Source organism: Tenrec ecaudatus, assembly GCF_050624435.1.
Source record: "Tenrec ecaudatus isolate mTenEca1 chromosome 1 unlocalized genomic scaffold, mTenEca1.hap1 SUPER_1_unloc_15, whole genome shotgun sequence".
Taxonomy (NCBI): domain Eukaryota; kingdom Metazoa; phylum Chordata; class Mammalia; order Afrosoricida; family Tenrecidae; genus Tenrec; species Tenrec ecaudatus.
The window spans coordinates 1483538-1499157 of record NW_027457555.1 but is presented as its reverse complement, the minus strand read 5'-3'; the positions used below and the strand labels follow the sequence as shown (position 1 = coordinate 1499157).

Here is a 15620-nt window from a genome sequence, read left to right as displayed (position 1 = left end):
AGTGGAGACTGGGCATTCCTGTCCTACTGGTACCTGGATGTTTCTACAAGCCTTGTTGGTGGGGACTCTGCCCTTGCCCTACCTCTGGCGGCTGCCCAGACCTGTGGCCCCTCCAAGCCATGCCTTCCTGTCCTGCTCACACGGGTGGTTGGTGAGCTGTCCTGGAAGCAGGACCCAGCTGGGCAGGCCCAGGTGGTGTCTGCTGGGGGCAGTGGGTTTTCCAGGAACCCAGCAGGGGTGGGGGACCTTGAGCCCATGTGAGGGTGTCAGAAGCCCCAGTATAGGCTGAGGTGCCTCATTTCTTGGGCAGGGTGTGGGGCTTGGGCGGAGTGGAAGATGCAGGTGGGAGGGGCTAGGGAGGCCAGTTGGGACATACTTGGATTTTGGCTTAAAACCCCACAGTCCTCGGCCCAGTGGTTACTACTGCTTTTGCTCGGCCCGCCTGGGACCCCCAGCCTCATGGCTCTGGTAAGACTGGCATGGCACTGGAGCCCACTCTGACCCTTGCTCCCCACCTGAGTCCTGGCTAATGCTTTCTCTGGAGGGCTGTGGCCGCGGTGGTCTTCTGTTGTAGGGGGCGTGTTTGCCAGCTTTGGGTAGGGGCATGGCAGGGCTGGGGATCCACAGAGCTTCTAGGCAGGGAGAGGCTCCTGGCTGCTCCCCTGCTCCCTCTGAGTCAGTTGCCTGGGCTGTCGGGGCCTGAGACTGATGAGATGGGTGACTTTCCCGGGTTCTTCCTCTGCCAGGAACCCCTGGGCACAGGCAGCTGGGACTTCCAACGGCAGCTGGGAGGCCAGTGAAAGGGTGTGCTGACACACGCTCCCTGGCCCCAGCGCACCTGGAATGGCTTCAGCCCAGAGCCCGGGGTGGTTTGGGATGGAGTCCTGGGGTCCTTTGTTTCTCTGCCCTCGGAGAACCTGGAGGGCGCAGGGCTTGGCGCCCATGGGCTGCCTGGCCTGGTAACCTCCCACCTGCCCCAGCACAGAGGTGGCTTCCAGAACTGCCCCCTGACCAGGGGTGGGATGCACAGGGAGGAGCGAGTGAGCAAGCAGGAGCTTAGTCCTAGCAGGCCGCTCCCTCCATGCCCTTCTGTATGCCCACCCAGAGCTTTGTAAGCGAGGGTATGGGCTGGGGCAGACAGGTGGCAAGATGGGAGCCTGCTGGTTCCAGGAGAGGGAAGCGGAGAGCACAGCGATCCTGCCTCTGGGTCTCCGGCCTGTTGCTGGGTCACCTCTCCATGCCTCCGCCTCCCCGTGAGGCAGCGTAGTAGTCGGCTGAGTTAATGTATGGATAGCCCTTGGGACAGACCTGTCATGGGCATTGTGTAAGTTCCTATGAACGTGCCCTGTCTCTTCTAGACTCGGGGTTCTGGGTGGCCTTGGCCCTGTTGGTGCAGGGTGAGCCCTCACAGGTGCCCCAACCTCCCTTCCCTCGCCTGCGGCCTTTGGTCATGTCATCCCACAGCAAGCTTGTCCCCTCCCCACTGCTCTGCAGGCCAAGTTGCCCGGGACCTGCCTGCACACCATTCATGTGCTGCAGGCCCACAGCCTGCCTGCCAGGGATGTGGGTGAGTTGACCGAGAGAGGAGAAGGGAACTGAGGTTGCAATTGGAGCAGGGCAGGGACGTTGGGAGGTGGCAGGAGGGCTGGGCCTGCGAGGTCCTGGGAGGAGGGCCTGCAAAGAGTGACGGGCAAGGGCTGGTGATGGAGGGTGGGGCTTGGTGCGTCCCCAGGGATCCCTCTGGTGGTGAACTCTGCGTGGCTTGGGGGAGAATTGGCCCTCATTTCTTCTCCTCCAAGTGACCCACCCTGACTTCTGTGTGACCCTGTGGCTGCCCACGGCCTGCAACCACCGGCTCCAGACGTGCACTGTCAACAACTACAGAAACCCTGTCTGGAACCAGAGCTTCCACTTCCGGGTGCACAGCCAGATCAAGGTGGGCCTGCCTCAGCCCGGCCCTGCGTACCCCCAGTGTCACCCCCACCACACCCCCCACCCCATGGCCCTGTCCCGCTGCTCCCCTTCCAGAACATGGTTGAGCTGAAAGTCTTTGACCAGGACCTGCTGACCAGCGACGAAGCCATGCTGTCAGTGCTGTTTGACGTGGGCACTCTGCTGCCTGGGGAGTTCTGGCGCCAGAGCTTCTTGCTGAGCCTGCAGGCAAGACTCCACATGGGCGGCCACCCTCGGTACCACCAAAGGGATGCTGCTTAAATGCCCCACTTCAAAGAACTTGTTTACAGACAATGAGGTCAGGTTTCCCTGGTGCCCGAGGCCCTTGTCAACCAGGACCTGCTTCCCGAGGAGCGGCCCCCTCCTCGGGGCCACATTATGGACAGCAGCCCTCCCCGCATTGGCACCCCTGGCTGGCATCTGGGTTGGAATCTGCACATACCCACACTGACACACACACTCACACTCACATTCCAACCCACATGCAGCCTCACACACATACACAGGTACCCTCACACGCAAGCACACGCACTCAACCACTGCCACACTCACACATGCACAGCCATGTGGATACACATGCACACGCAATCACATATGCACACAACCACTCACATGCATGCCCACATACATGCACACGTCTTACCTATATAACTTGTTTTTCAGGGTGGGGAGCGGTTTGACGTTGAATTCCGCCTGCGGAGTGTGTGAGTTGGGGGTTGCGGGGGTCAGGGGAGTTGGGGGTTGCAAGGTAGGGAGAGGGACTCTGGGTCAAATCTGTCCCTTCTGGAAGGAGAGAGCCTCGTGCGCTCAGGGCTGGTGTCCTTCCCCGGGGACCCTCTGTGGTTGGAAGGACTGCCTAGGCTTCCTTGGGGGCAAGAACCTGACCCCCGCTCATGGTTTTTCCCAGGACAGACTGTGCAGAGCAGCTCACCAGCAACGGTGTCCTAGTGGTGAGTCAGATCATTGTAGTGATTGATTCAGGATCATAGTAGTGATTCGGGATCATAGTGGTGACTTGGGATGGTAATGGTGACTTAGGATCATGGTACTAATTCGGGATCATAGTAGTGATTCGGGATCATAGTAGTGCTGTGTGATCATAGTAGTGATTTGGGATCATAGTAGTGATTTGGGATCATAGTAGTGCTTTGGGGTCATAGTAGTGCTTTGTGATCATAGTAGTGCTTTGTGATCATAGTAGTGATTTGGGATCATAGTAGTGCTTTGTGATCATAGTAGTGCTTTGGGATCATAGTAGTGATTTGTGATCATAGTAGTGCTTTATGATCATAGTAGTGCTTTGGGATCATAGTAGTGCTTTGTGATCATAGTAGTGCTTTATGATCATAGTAGTGATTTGGGATCATAGTAGTGATTTGGGATCACAGTAGTGATTTGGGATCATAGTAGTGCTTTGTGATCATATTAGTGCTTTGGGATCATAGTAGTGCTTTATGATCATAGTAGTGATTTGGGATCATAGTAGTGATTTGGGATCACAGTAGTGATTTGGGATCATAGTAGTGCTTTGGGATTGTAGTGGTGAGTGACACACCCTCCCTCAGGCCATCTGCTCACCTGCCCTCCTGGCTGCAAGTCTGTCTGGACCAGGAAAGAGCAAAGTGGGAGGGGCTATGATTTCCAGAGGACATGGGACTGAGGAGCAGGAACCGCGGGCTGCAGGGGAATGGGGAGTGGTGAGGTATCCTTGCGTGGGAGGGGCGGCATATGAATCTTCTCTTCCCAACACAGGCCCGTGAGCTTTCCCGCTTGCATGTGCGGCTGGAGGAGGCCAGGGACCAGAAGGGTGAGTCTCCCAGGTCACCAGGACAGCCCTGGCCCTCAGCCTATGTCTTCCCCCTTCCTCAGCTGCCCATCCTGGAAGAAGCTGCCAGCCACCTTTAGCCTCCGAAGGCTAGGGGCTGGGGGTGAAACTGCCCGGGCTTACCAAGACCTGGTCTTTTCCCATGACCCTGCTCCGAGGGGGCTGGGCTGGGGGTAACTCCTCCCAGCCTCTGCCAGCCACAGGGGCGGGAGACACCTCACGGGCAGGGAACCCCCTCCCACCCCTACCTCGGTTCCTTTCTCCAGAGTCAAAGGGAAAAGTTCAGCTTGTGGTCCCCGGGTCCTACGAGGGATCTCAGGAGGCCACCGTAGGCAGCGACTCCTTCCGTTTCCACTTCCCCACCTGCTGGGAGCAGGAGCTGAGTATCCACCTGCAGGTAGGGTGCTCCCCCACTGACCCCCTGGAATTCAGGCCCACAGGGCCGGGTGGTACCCCTGCTCTGAGACTCGGGTAAGTGTACAGTTTTTGTCCCCTTGCAGAATGCCCCCCAGGAGCAACTGAAGGTGCCACTCAGAGCCCTGCCATCAGACCAGCTCGTGAGGCTGGTCTTCCCTACGTCCCAGGTACTCTTCACTCAGAGGAAGAGACCTTGATGTGGGTGTGGGACAGGGCCTCAGGCCAGTGCGGGGGTGGGGGCAGGGGGTGACTCCTTCTCTCCCTTTTCTTTTGGGCCAAGCCCCTGGTCTGGGCTGTGGGGGTGCATCCCTGTGGAGATGACTGGGGCATCCCAGGGCCGAAGTTGGGGTGGAGGTGCCAGCCTTTCTGAGTGGTGTTTTGCTGGTTTGCAGGAGCCTCTGATGAAGGTGGAGCTGAGAAAAGAAGACAGGTGAGAGGCTGGGCTGGGGGAGAGCAGCCGGGGGAGGGAGGGCGCTACGTGCAGCTGGGTGGCCTGGAGGACCGGGAGCAAGCGGGTGGCTGCAGCAGGGAGCTCCCAGTCTTGGGAAGGTGCTCAGAGCAGAGAGGGTCCTTCCTCAGCCTTGTAGTCTGCGTGTGGCCTCACTGGGTGGGAGAGAGTGGGGGCTGAGGAGAGTAACACGCCTGGTTTGAGGAGCACAAAGACCAGAAGGAAGCAACCTTTTGGGTAGAAGCAACGTGGCTGGGCCTTCAAGAACTTTTGCTGGCCCTCAGTGTCTAGGAGCATAAGCAGCCCCAACTTAAAGACCTTTGTTCCTTCTCAGCCCCTGTGCCCCCTTCCCAGTGTAGCCCTGGTCCAGCGTTGCAGGGGAGGGAGAAGCTGAGACTCAGGGCCACCTTTGGCCACAGGAACACCCTCATCTGCCAGCTGGCCTTGCTGTCATGCCGGGCGTGTTGGTGTGGCTCTGGGCCCACCATCCCCACCTCACTCTCCAAGCTTCAGCACGCAGGCTGAAGGGAGAGAAGAGATGGACGTGGATCTTGCAGGGAGATGGGGCCAGTGTCCTCTTTTCTGACGAGGATGAGCACTGCCTCACTGTCCGTCCATCCCCCCACCCCACCCCCAGACCATGGGAGCAGGCCGTGCGCCTGGACTTCGAGCTGTGTGCTAAGGAGCAGGCCTTCCTGAGCAGGAGGAAGCAGGTGGTGGCCAAGGCCCTGTAGCAGGCCCTGCAGCTGGAGGGAGACCTGGAGGAGGACGAGGTCTGTCAGGCTTCGCAGGAGTGTGGGGGTCTCAGGCCGAGTGTTGAGCTGAGTGGGCCTCCACACTTCCATTGCCCGACCAGGGTTGGTTGTAAGGCAGACTTGTGTTTGCCTCTCGTCTGCCCACCTACCCCCCTTGTACTTCCCGGAGCTTTCTTGATGTTATCTTGGGCCCGATGCGGCTGAGCAGTGTCAGAACCACGGGCACCACCAGGGGTAGCTACCCTTCTCTGGGCGTTGGCCCTTGGCCTGGAGCTGATTTTAAGACTGGGCCTCTCAAACAACTCGGTGGACATCTGGCCAGGCCTTTCTGCTGGTTGGGCTGGCTCCTAAAGAAATGAGCTCCTTGCAAGGGGAGAGGGACGCTGATTTGGGGGTTTTGAGGTGAGCCTGCGTCTTTTAAAAAGTGACCGCCGTACTCCCCAGGCTGGGGATGGGGAGATAAGGCCTGTGGCCTGTACGCTCCCTGGAGTTTTCAAAACCCGAAAGGACCCACCCTGCTGAAGGAGGTTATCCTGACATGACTCTCCTCAGCTGCTCTGACTCAGACCCGCTCCATGGGTCCCCACCAGACTCTGACATACGCTAACTTGGTGGTGGGGCCAGGGGCAGGGGACTGAGTGGCCACTTGACTTGCTGTGTTCTCCTCCTGTGGTTTTTACTGCCCGGCGCACCCTGACCTTCCCTCCACCAACTGGAAGTCCCCGTAGGGCCTCCCTTGAACCCAGCTGTACTCTGCCCTTCCAGGTCCCAGTGGTGGCAATCATGGCTACTGGTGGAGGGGTCCGGGCAATGACTTCCCTGTATGGGCAGCTGACCGGCCTCAGGGAGCTGGGCCTCTTGGACTGCGTCTTCTACATCACAGGGGCCTCGGGCTCCACTTGGTGAGCAGGCTGAGTGTGGGATCTGGGGGTGAGTGGGCAGAGGCAGGGGTGCCTGTGGTAAGGCTTCTCCAGTGCCCCCTTGGCCTCCATGACTAGATTGGAAGGTCTGCGAGGAGGCAGGTGGCAGGTGCGATATGCCCAAGGTGCCCCATGGGCTTCGGCTGTCTCCATGGAGCTGGAAGGGACCTGCGGGCTGCTGCCCTGGGAGAGAAGGTCCGAAGGGGTGTGAGGTCTCGGGGGACTCTTAGAGGAACCTGTCTGCCCCCGACCTCTGGCTTTGCCTAGGACCTTAGAAAACCTCTACAAGGATCCAGAGTGGTCGCGGAAGGACCTGGGGGGCGCCACAGTACTGCTGAAGACGCAGGTGACCAAGAATAAACTGGGCGTGTTGGCTCCCAGCCAGCTGCAATGGTACTACCAGGAGCTGGAGGAGCGCGCTCGCCTGGGACACCCGGCCTGCTTCACCAACCTCTGGGCCCTCATCAATGAGGCCATGCGACATGATGGGGTACAGAAGGGCGGCCCACGGGGACGGGCCTGGACCTGCAGGCAGCCCTGCTGGGTAGCAGGGCGAGGGGAGATCTCCAGAGACCAGGCAGCAATGGGTTTACACGGAGGTATCTCCCTACAGCCTGATGTCCACAAGCTCTCGGAGCAGCGACAGGCTCTGAGGCACGGCCAGAAACCTCTCCCCATGTACTATGCCCTCAACACTAAGGGGCACGGCCTGTCCACCTTTGAATTTGGAGGCAGGTCGAGGCAGCTGGTTGAGGCCCCGGGCAGCCAGGGGTGGGGGAAGGGGTGGTTGGGATGGTGTGGGGAGGCAGTTTTTCATGCCCTTCTCCTTACACTCTGGTCCGGGACCCGAGTGAATCCAGACACCCATGACCCCAGAGTCACTTGGACTGGAGGGGAGTCGCCCCGTCCTTTGTGGCTGCCCTGCGTGGGTTCAGGTGGGCAGGAGGGTGGTGGCCAACAGCGGTCCCTTCCCACCGCAGAGTGGTGTGATTTCTCCCCCTACGAGCTCGGTTTCTCCAAGTAAGGTGCCTTTATCCCCTCCGAGCTCTTCGGCTCCGAGTTCTTCATGGGGCGGCTGATGAAGAGGATGCCTGAGTCCCGCATCTGCTTCCTGGAAGGTGAGGGCGTCTTGGAGAGAGAATGGGGGAGGGGAGGATGTTTCTGGGGGAGCCCCATCACTGAGGCGGGCAGCAGGGAAGGGTCAGGCTGTGACAGTAATGGTGGCTCTCGTCCCCTTGTGTCTGCGCTCCCAGGCATCTGGACCAACCTATATGCAGCCAGCCTCCAAGACAGCTTATACTGGTCCTTGGAGCCCAGTCCGTTCTGGGATCGCTAGGCTCAGACCCTGACCAGCTTGGGTAGGTGCCCAGGCTCCGGGGCTGGTGCTGGGTGTGGGCATGTGACTCCCAACTCTGTGTGTGTGTGGTGGTGGGGGCACTGGTCTCAGCTCTTTCCCTCTCCGGGGTCACTGCACTCAGACTGGGCTAGCACCCACGCCCCACTCCCTGGCTGTGCAGACAAGGAGCAGGTCCCAGTGCTGAAGATGGAAGTGCCACCCAGACTGGCTGGGAGGATCAGGGAGTTGTTCTCTGGCCTTCTGACGTGGCGCCCGCTTGCCCAGGCCACCCACAACTTTCTGCGTGGTCTCCAGTTCCACAAAGACTATTTCCAGCACCCTCACTTCTCCTCCTGGAAAGGTAGCTTCTCCCACCGGGGTCCAGCCCCCTGATGTCTTCCCAGAGCTGTGGGCCTTGGCTCCAGGCCCCTCACCTCACCCCTTGGCTCCAGGCCTTCCATGTGTGGCCCACGGGATGTGGGGAGTAGAGTTTCCTGCCTTCTCCTTCAGCTGGGGCTGGAGGTTGCCTCAGGGCTGGGGCCAGGTGGGTGGGGCCTGAGGGCGGAGTCTTTTTCCAGGAGCAGCCAGTGACTGCCACTGACCAGGGGAGCAAGCGTGGTGTCCTCAGCACCCGTGCTCAAGGCTGCCCTCCCATCCCGCTCACCTCTCCAGACACCAAACTGGATGAACTCCCTAACCAGCTGACCCCTGGGGAGCCCCGCCTGTGCCTGCTGGACATGGGCTACTTTGTCAACACCAGCTGCCCGCCCCTCCTGCAGCCCACCCGGGACGTGGACCTCATCCTGTCGCTGGACTACAACTTAAATGCCGCCTTTCAGGTGGGGGAGCTGATGAGTGGCACCCGAGGATGCTAGGGTGGCTTCACAGTGTGTCCTTTGCTGGCTTCCTCCCAACCCTATGAGACAGGGACCCACATGCTATGGACTGAGCTGTCCAGAGAAACAAAAGCAGCAACACTCCTCTGTGTAGAAAGAAAGAGCTTTAGATCAAGAAGTCATTTTAGATCAGCAAGGCATCCCAGCCCAGTGTGATTCAAGACCATGCTAGTCAGAACCTTCCTCAGCCTCTGTGTAGCTGCAGGCAGATAATGCCCAGGCTGGCGTGAACACGGCCAAGTCGGCGGCTCTCCAGGCTGGTGGCCCCATGGGGCCGTCCCTGGAGACAGAATCCCAGCGAGGAGGAAGAGGCTCATAGGATCTCCCCTTCCTTCCAAGGAGGGATCACCAGGCTTCCACCTGAGTGACAGGTGGGACTCCACCCCTGCATTGTCACGCAGGTCCAAGTGGACATAATATCTAACCACCACACCATGTCAAAACAACCAAACCAGGATCCCCACCATGGAGTCCATGCTGACTCACCGGGTCCCCCTTGGTGTGTTTCCGAGATCAAACTGCTTACGGGAGTAAAAATGCCCACGGAGCAGTTTGTCACAGGAAATCAGCCTCTAACAACCAATGGGTCAGTAGGCACAATTGTACGGCGATAAAATAGTAAAGGTCTAGTAAAGTCATAGAGGCTAGGAGAGATAGGGGAGCGAGAGTACAATAAAGGAGTCAGGCACGTTTTATGATAGCATGCTCACCTCAGCTCCTCTTGATGGACCACGTGGAATTGGGGGAAGAGAGAGCATCTGTATTATCTTGGGGTAGTTACAGGTAGCCTTAAGACATGCATATTCAGTAGTTACATACGCCACAAGGTGGGTGGGATCGACAGTAACGCTGAGCTCACAAGTGAGGAAGCCTAACAGCTGCATTGGGGGAAGATGAGAGGGGGGCTGGGCGACAGCAGGAAGAGAGAGCCAGAGGATGTCTGCCTCTGTAGGGAGATCAGACCTGCCATGTGCTCACTTGAAGGCAGCATGGCTGTTAAGGGAGAGTCTGTGGCTACCAACGTGGAGGCAAAAGTTCAGGAACGTGGTGCTCGGCCCTCTCTCCATGGAGCAGCGGGTGGTTTCCCAGTGCTGACCCTGCAGAACCTCGCCCAGCACATAACTGCTTCACCACCAGCGCTCCCTGTGAAAAGAACTGGGGTTTCATTCACGCTCCATCAGGGGGCTTTCTCCGCAATGGGGAGAGGATGTGATGGTGAATCTGGTTGGCTGCACCTGCACCCCGGCTTGTTGCAGGCCGTCGACACCCCAGCGTTTAGTTTCTGTGTTAATTTAGTGAGAGGTGTGTGCCCTTCATGGCTGGCCTCAGCGATGGCTACAGTCCGTTTGGTGGAGCTCTGAGGGGCTGCGGCACGGCTGTCCACTCCGACTGATGCTTGGTCCTATGTGACGTCAGTTTCCAGGACCAATGGAGCCCAAGGCTAGCCCTCTCCTGCCCTCTGTTCCCCTGCAGTAGCTGCAGCTGGTGGGCCGCATGTGCCAAGAGCAGGGCATCCCATTCCTGCCCATCTCTCCCAGCCTTGATGAGGAGCGCCAGCCTCGGGAGTGCCACAAGTTCTCTGATCCCGGCCGGCCTGAGGCCCCAGTCATTCTGCACTTCCCCCTGGTCAACGACTCCTTCCGGGACCACTCAGCCCCTGGTGAGCCAGCTTGCCACCACCCCCTTCCTGGTGTCCCAGCCTCCCCGACCCAGCAGACCCGCCCTCCACCCCAGCACCCTGCCCCTCCATGCCCACGATGTGCTCTCTGCACAGGGGTCCCTAGGACACCCGAGGAGCAGGAGGCCGGCCGGGTGAACCTGTCTCCATCTGATTCCCCCTACCACTACTAGAAAGTGACCTATAGCCAAGAGGACTTGGACAAGCTTCTGGGCCTGGCCCACTACAACATCTGCAACAACCAGGAGCCGCTGCCGGCTGCCCTGCGTGAGGCCCTGCGGAAGAGGAGGCAGCGCTGACAGCCCGCCCCGAGTGACGCCATGCCTCAGCCTCAGAGAGCCATCCCCCAGTGTTCTGGGGCCTCGGAGGGCCTGGTTGGCCCCAGCAGCACCCTTCCTAGCCTTGGGTGTATGCCCTGGTACCCCAGATGGGGCAGGAGCTGCCAGCACCTCACAGAGGGCCATCTGCACTGTGAACTGAAGCTGTGACTACGGGCTTGCCACAGCTCAGCAGCTGCTCTGGTCCTGGGCCCTGGGCCCCTGGAGCAGGGCACAGTGGGCCTCTTCTCCAAGCACCGGGAGAGGTGGGGTGCAGAGGTGCTGTGGCAGCCGGGGTGCAAATGGGGTGGGGTTGGGGTTCGAGGTGGCTGGGCCCGGTGTAGAGTGCTGGCACTGGGGGGAGGGTCCCAGGCTCCCCCGCCCTGCTGCTCTGAATGCTGTATGCAGGGACTCGGGGGCTGCACACATTACAGGACTCGTCCCACCAACGGTCTGAGGATGTCATTGCTGCTACGAATGGGGAGACCTTTGGTACCACCATCAAAGACCAGTTTAGGAAACAAGACAAGAACACATCTCCCTGGCCCCGCAAAGAGTTGCTAGCCTCTTGGTGCTGTGCCACCCTTTCCCAGCCGGATGCCCCGTAGGAGGTGTCTGCTTCGGGCACCCATGCCCCACCCTCCCAGCCAGTAGCTGCCCTCTTTGCCGGGTGGGGGTCAGAGCACCTTGAGGAAGAGCCTAGGAAGGTGTGACCTCGGAAGGGCTGCCTCTTACCAGGAGCTGCCCGTTCCCAGGGTGCTGCGTGGTGGCCTGGCTAGACTGTGGCGAGCCTGCATGGGCAGTCTGTGGCTGGTTCCATGTGGTGACCTGGATGGAGCACATCCTCACCTACAGCCCCAGGGTCACTTCTGGGCCCACCCACTCACCTACAGCCCCAGGGTCACTTCTGGCCCCACCCACCCCTGTGGAGGAGCAGCGAGGCCCAGTGAATGAATGTTGGGTCCCTGGGTCACACCTGCCCCACCACCACCTCCCTGACAATACCCCACGTTCCTCTAGCATTGGTAACCACGTGGATTCTCATGACACTCCCCTTCCCCTTCCCCCCAATGCATGGCTGAGTGACTCCCAGGTTGGGCACAGAGTGAGAGTCAGGGCAGGAGTGACTGCTCAGTACCCCTGTGTCCAGGATGAGGCTTCACCCCAGCCATTCATCCCATTCATGAACTGGACCCCATGGGAGAGTGTGTGGAGGTGGGCAATTACAGCAGAGATGGTGCCCCAGGATATCTCCACTGGTGGAGGGTGGTGGGCTCAGGGGTGCTGCACATTCTGGGGGGTGGGAGTAGGGGGGAATATGGGCTCCTGCTTGAACATGTGAGAGAGAGAGAGAGAGAGAGAGAGAGAGAGAGAGAGAGAGAGAGAGAGAGAGAAAGAGAGAGAGAGCGAGCCTTGCCCTGCCCTGCCTTCTCTGCCTCCACCTTCTGACCCCTGACTAGATTCTCTTCTCCCCTTGGAGGGCGACAGGGCCTGTGCCTTGGGAGAGCTGCAGGGGACTGTGACAGCAAGGTACGGGGAGGTAGCAGGCTGCCCATGAGCCGAGGTTGTTTTGGAGAGGGAAGAGGAGAAGGCAGGCCAAAGGGCACAGTTGCAGGAGGCCAAGTCCAGGCAAGCTTGCTGGGACTATGCCAAGAGAGGCTGCCCTAACCCCGTGCTGCTCCAGTAGGCAAGGCGTTCCGAGAGGGCCTGCTCTTCTCCGCAGACCAGCCAGCAGAAGGAAGCTGAAGGATCGCACGGGTCTGCAGATGTGTGTGTGTGCCCATGGACGCACACCACACAGACACACACACATGGATGGACATACCACAGGCATGTATACCATAAACACACCTGGATTAACACACACACCACACCGATGGACACGCATCTACCAAAAACACGTGAACATCTATCACAGGTGCGCCCGCACACACACATGCACACATGGAAAGGCATGAGTACAGAGGGCTGAGCCCGTGGGTGGGGCAACCGTCAAGTCTGGGGAAGGGAGTGACATGGTCCAGAAGCTGCCCGGGGACCATGGGTTGCCCTGGCGGGTGGGGGTGAGGCTTTTCTTTGTCCCAGGGCAGTGAGTGTCTGGTGCGGGAGGTGCAGAACAGATGGGGACCCTGCTCCAGGAGCCCCGAGTGGGCAATGCGGGCGTGTCCACATCCAGTCACACCAACACTGTCCTGAGAGGTGAACTGGCTTTCTGTGTGCCCACATTGGGGGCCTGGGCCACGTGTTCCAGGGAACAACTTGTGCAGCCTGGAGCTTGGGACCGCTTACTTAAGCTGAGAGGCCCTGTTGGACGACCTTCAGCAAAGCTCAGCCTTTGAGTTCTGGGCTTCTGGCTTCAGGGCACGGTGAGGGCAGCTGCTGGTTCTGGCCCAGCTGCAAGCAGCCTCGCTGTACCTGGCCCTTCTGGGGACTCCAGATAGCACTGGGGAAACTGGGTGCACCGAGAGGCTGGGTTACTTTCTAGAGACCACAGCTAATTAGCAGTGGAGTTGAGACCCGATATGGCCCTCACCATAAAAAGGAAGTGTTTTCTGCCCTGGTGACCCTTGGCCTTCCCTGAGGTCAAGGGTGACCATAGCAGCCACATGAAGAGTGTCAGAAGCAGGGCACAGTGACTGCCTCAACCTCCCCACTCTCCCCCCGCCGGGGCTCTTCCAGTCTTGGCCTAGTGCCTCTATTGCTGGGGAGCAGGCTGGAGAGTCCCCCACCCCCGCAGGGCCCACAACCTTCCTAGCAGTGCCAGCGGATCTGAGAAGGCACAGCCTGGAAATGTGTGGCCAGGCTCCCTGGAAATTGTCCCATTGAAGATCTGGGGAGCAGACCGATTGTTTTCCTTTGATTGTGTTACAGACACCTTACAGGAGAGAAGGACATTTATAGATCACTGTCTACAGTTTCTGACCTTCAAAGCACTCAAATCATTGCCATCGAGTCGATTTCTATCATGGAGGCCCTGTAGGACAGCACACGACGGCCCCTGCGGCTCTCTGAGGCTGTCACTACGGGAGCAGACAGCCGAGCCGCGTCTTTCTGATGGGTTTCAGACCACTGACCTTGCCACGAGCAGAAGCCCGGGGCATGCCTTTTTCTGACCTTGGGTTTGACTAATATATATATATATATATATACATATAATGCACATATATATATATGAATTTTCATATAGAGGGTTTTTGTTTTAAGTGAAACATGCAGAGCAGTTTAACAATTTCTACACATTTTGTTTGCAGCCCTCATAATATAACACAGCACTCTTCTTGCCTCCTCCCTGGCCCCTCCCTCCCTCCTGAACTTTGAGGGCAAATGCTCCCCTTTGCTCTGGGAAGCAAGTGCCTCACAGGTGCCATGCGTTCACTTTATCAGCTCGACTGTTGCTTGGGCAGGGGTGATTCCCGGAGCTGGGCTCTGTTTTGGATTTGAAGGGCCCTGGTTCGGGGCTCCAGCAGTCCCTGTCAAACTTGTAATGCCCTCTCTTCATGAAGTCAACTTCCATTGGCTTTCAAGCTGTGCGCAAGTTGCCAGTTTGAGCTCAACCAGAGCAGTTTGAGGCGGTGGCTGTCCACCATCTAACTCTCCTGGTCTCCAGGACAAGTATGGAGGGCTGTGGTGTTGGTGGTCCGTTAGTCCTGTGGACTGCTTTGCTTCAGTTTTTGATTTTCTTCACTCGTCTGCTCCAGATGGGGAGAGAGGGGATCCTAGTTGCTAGAGGTGGCTTTGCAATGGAGACAAACATTTTATACTAAAGTGAGATTCTTAGGTGACATTTGTGTGACTGCAGAGCCCCTGCTCATCTTCCTCCGTGCTCACCCTAGCTGACCACCTTCCTGCCTCAGAGGATGGGGCACTTCCTCTGCCCATCCACCCTCAGGTCCTCACTTTCAGTCCCACAGGATCCTGTGGTATCAACCCCCCCCCATCAGCCCCGCCCCTAGCCTACACAAGGATTACAAACCCTCGCTCCACTCAGATTCTCTGTAGCTAGTGTCACCTCCCCTGTGTTCCTCAGAGTGTGCTCTGTACCCATGAGATTATTGATTGGTTTCCACCCATAGTGACCCTCTGTGTCCCACAGGGCTTGCTCTGGGGGCAGCTCTCAGAGGGGGAAACCAGTAGGAGGAGGGGAGGGAGCAGTTGGGCAGAAGAAGCTGTGATGGACCCCACAGAGCCAGACTGCCCACGGAGGACAGGACCCTGCGGCTGTTTCCTCGAAGGGGTGCCCCTCAGGGCGGATCAATGCTCTGGGGACTCCACCGCAGGTTGAGGCCCCTCGACCCCTCCTCAGTCCCACCCTCCACACCCTCACCTACATCTGGAGCTGGGTGAGCTTCTCCTCCTGGGCCGCCAGCTACCTTTCCAAGTCCTTGTGCCAGGCATGTGGCCCTATAAGGGGTGGATCCCTGCTCACCCCACAGTCAGGGTCTAGCAGGAGGTCCTCTCAGGAGGCCAGCCAGACCTCAGCCTGACCCAGCATTCCCTGAAGCTCCTCCTGGTCCTGGCTCACCAGGCAGTGCTCCTGGTGAAGGGCCCAGGTCGTCCGGAGCTCCTGCAGCTGCCTGTTCAGCTCCCGGAGACGCTGTGACCTGGGGGGCAGAGGGCTGTTGGGAGGGGCGCAGGGTGTCACCTGGGTGGGGCAGGACTGGGTTACCGTGGAGCAGGGAGAAGCAGGAAAGGGGGCTCTGGCCACGCACCACCCTGGCCCTAGCCCTCAGCTCGCACATCTCTGGGGCTATGACGTGGCTGGTGTCCAGCAGCTGCTACCCCGCCGGTCGCACTGCCTGGGCTCTCAGGCAAAGCTCCTGCCCCAGTGTCTCCTTGGCCCCAGCTGGCCCTTCTGAGGATATAGACTAGTGCCTGCTTCTCTTGAGCCCGAGTGCTGGGTGGGGGACAGGGCATGGGAACAGGTCTTAGGGCCAGGAGGGTAGAACAGGGAGGAGGCAGGGAAGAGCTGGGTGCCCCAACCCTCATGGGACAGAGCGAGCCCCCATCCAGGTGGGGTGGCACATACAGCAGTTCCTGGCAGTGCCTGAGGAAAGCATGGCCATGGGCTGCCCACT

The 15620-nt window shown here is 59.0% G+C and overlaps 1 pseudogene; it reads left to right on the top strand.

Annotated features, from left to right (window-relative positions):
• Positions 1-459: 459 nt before the first annotated feature.
• Positions 460-10527, top strand: LOC142435790 (cytosolic phospholipase A2 beta-like; annotated as a pseudogene).
• Positions 10528-15620: the final 5093 nt, after the last annotated feature.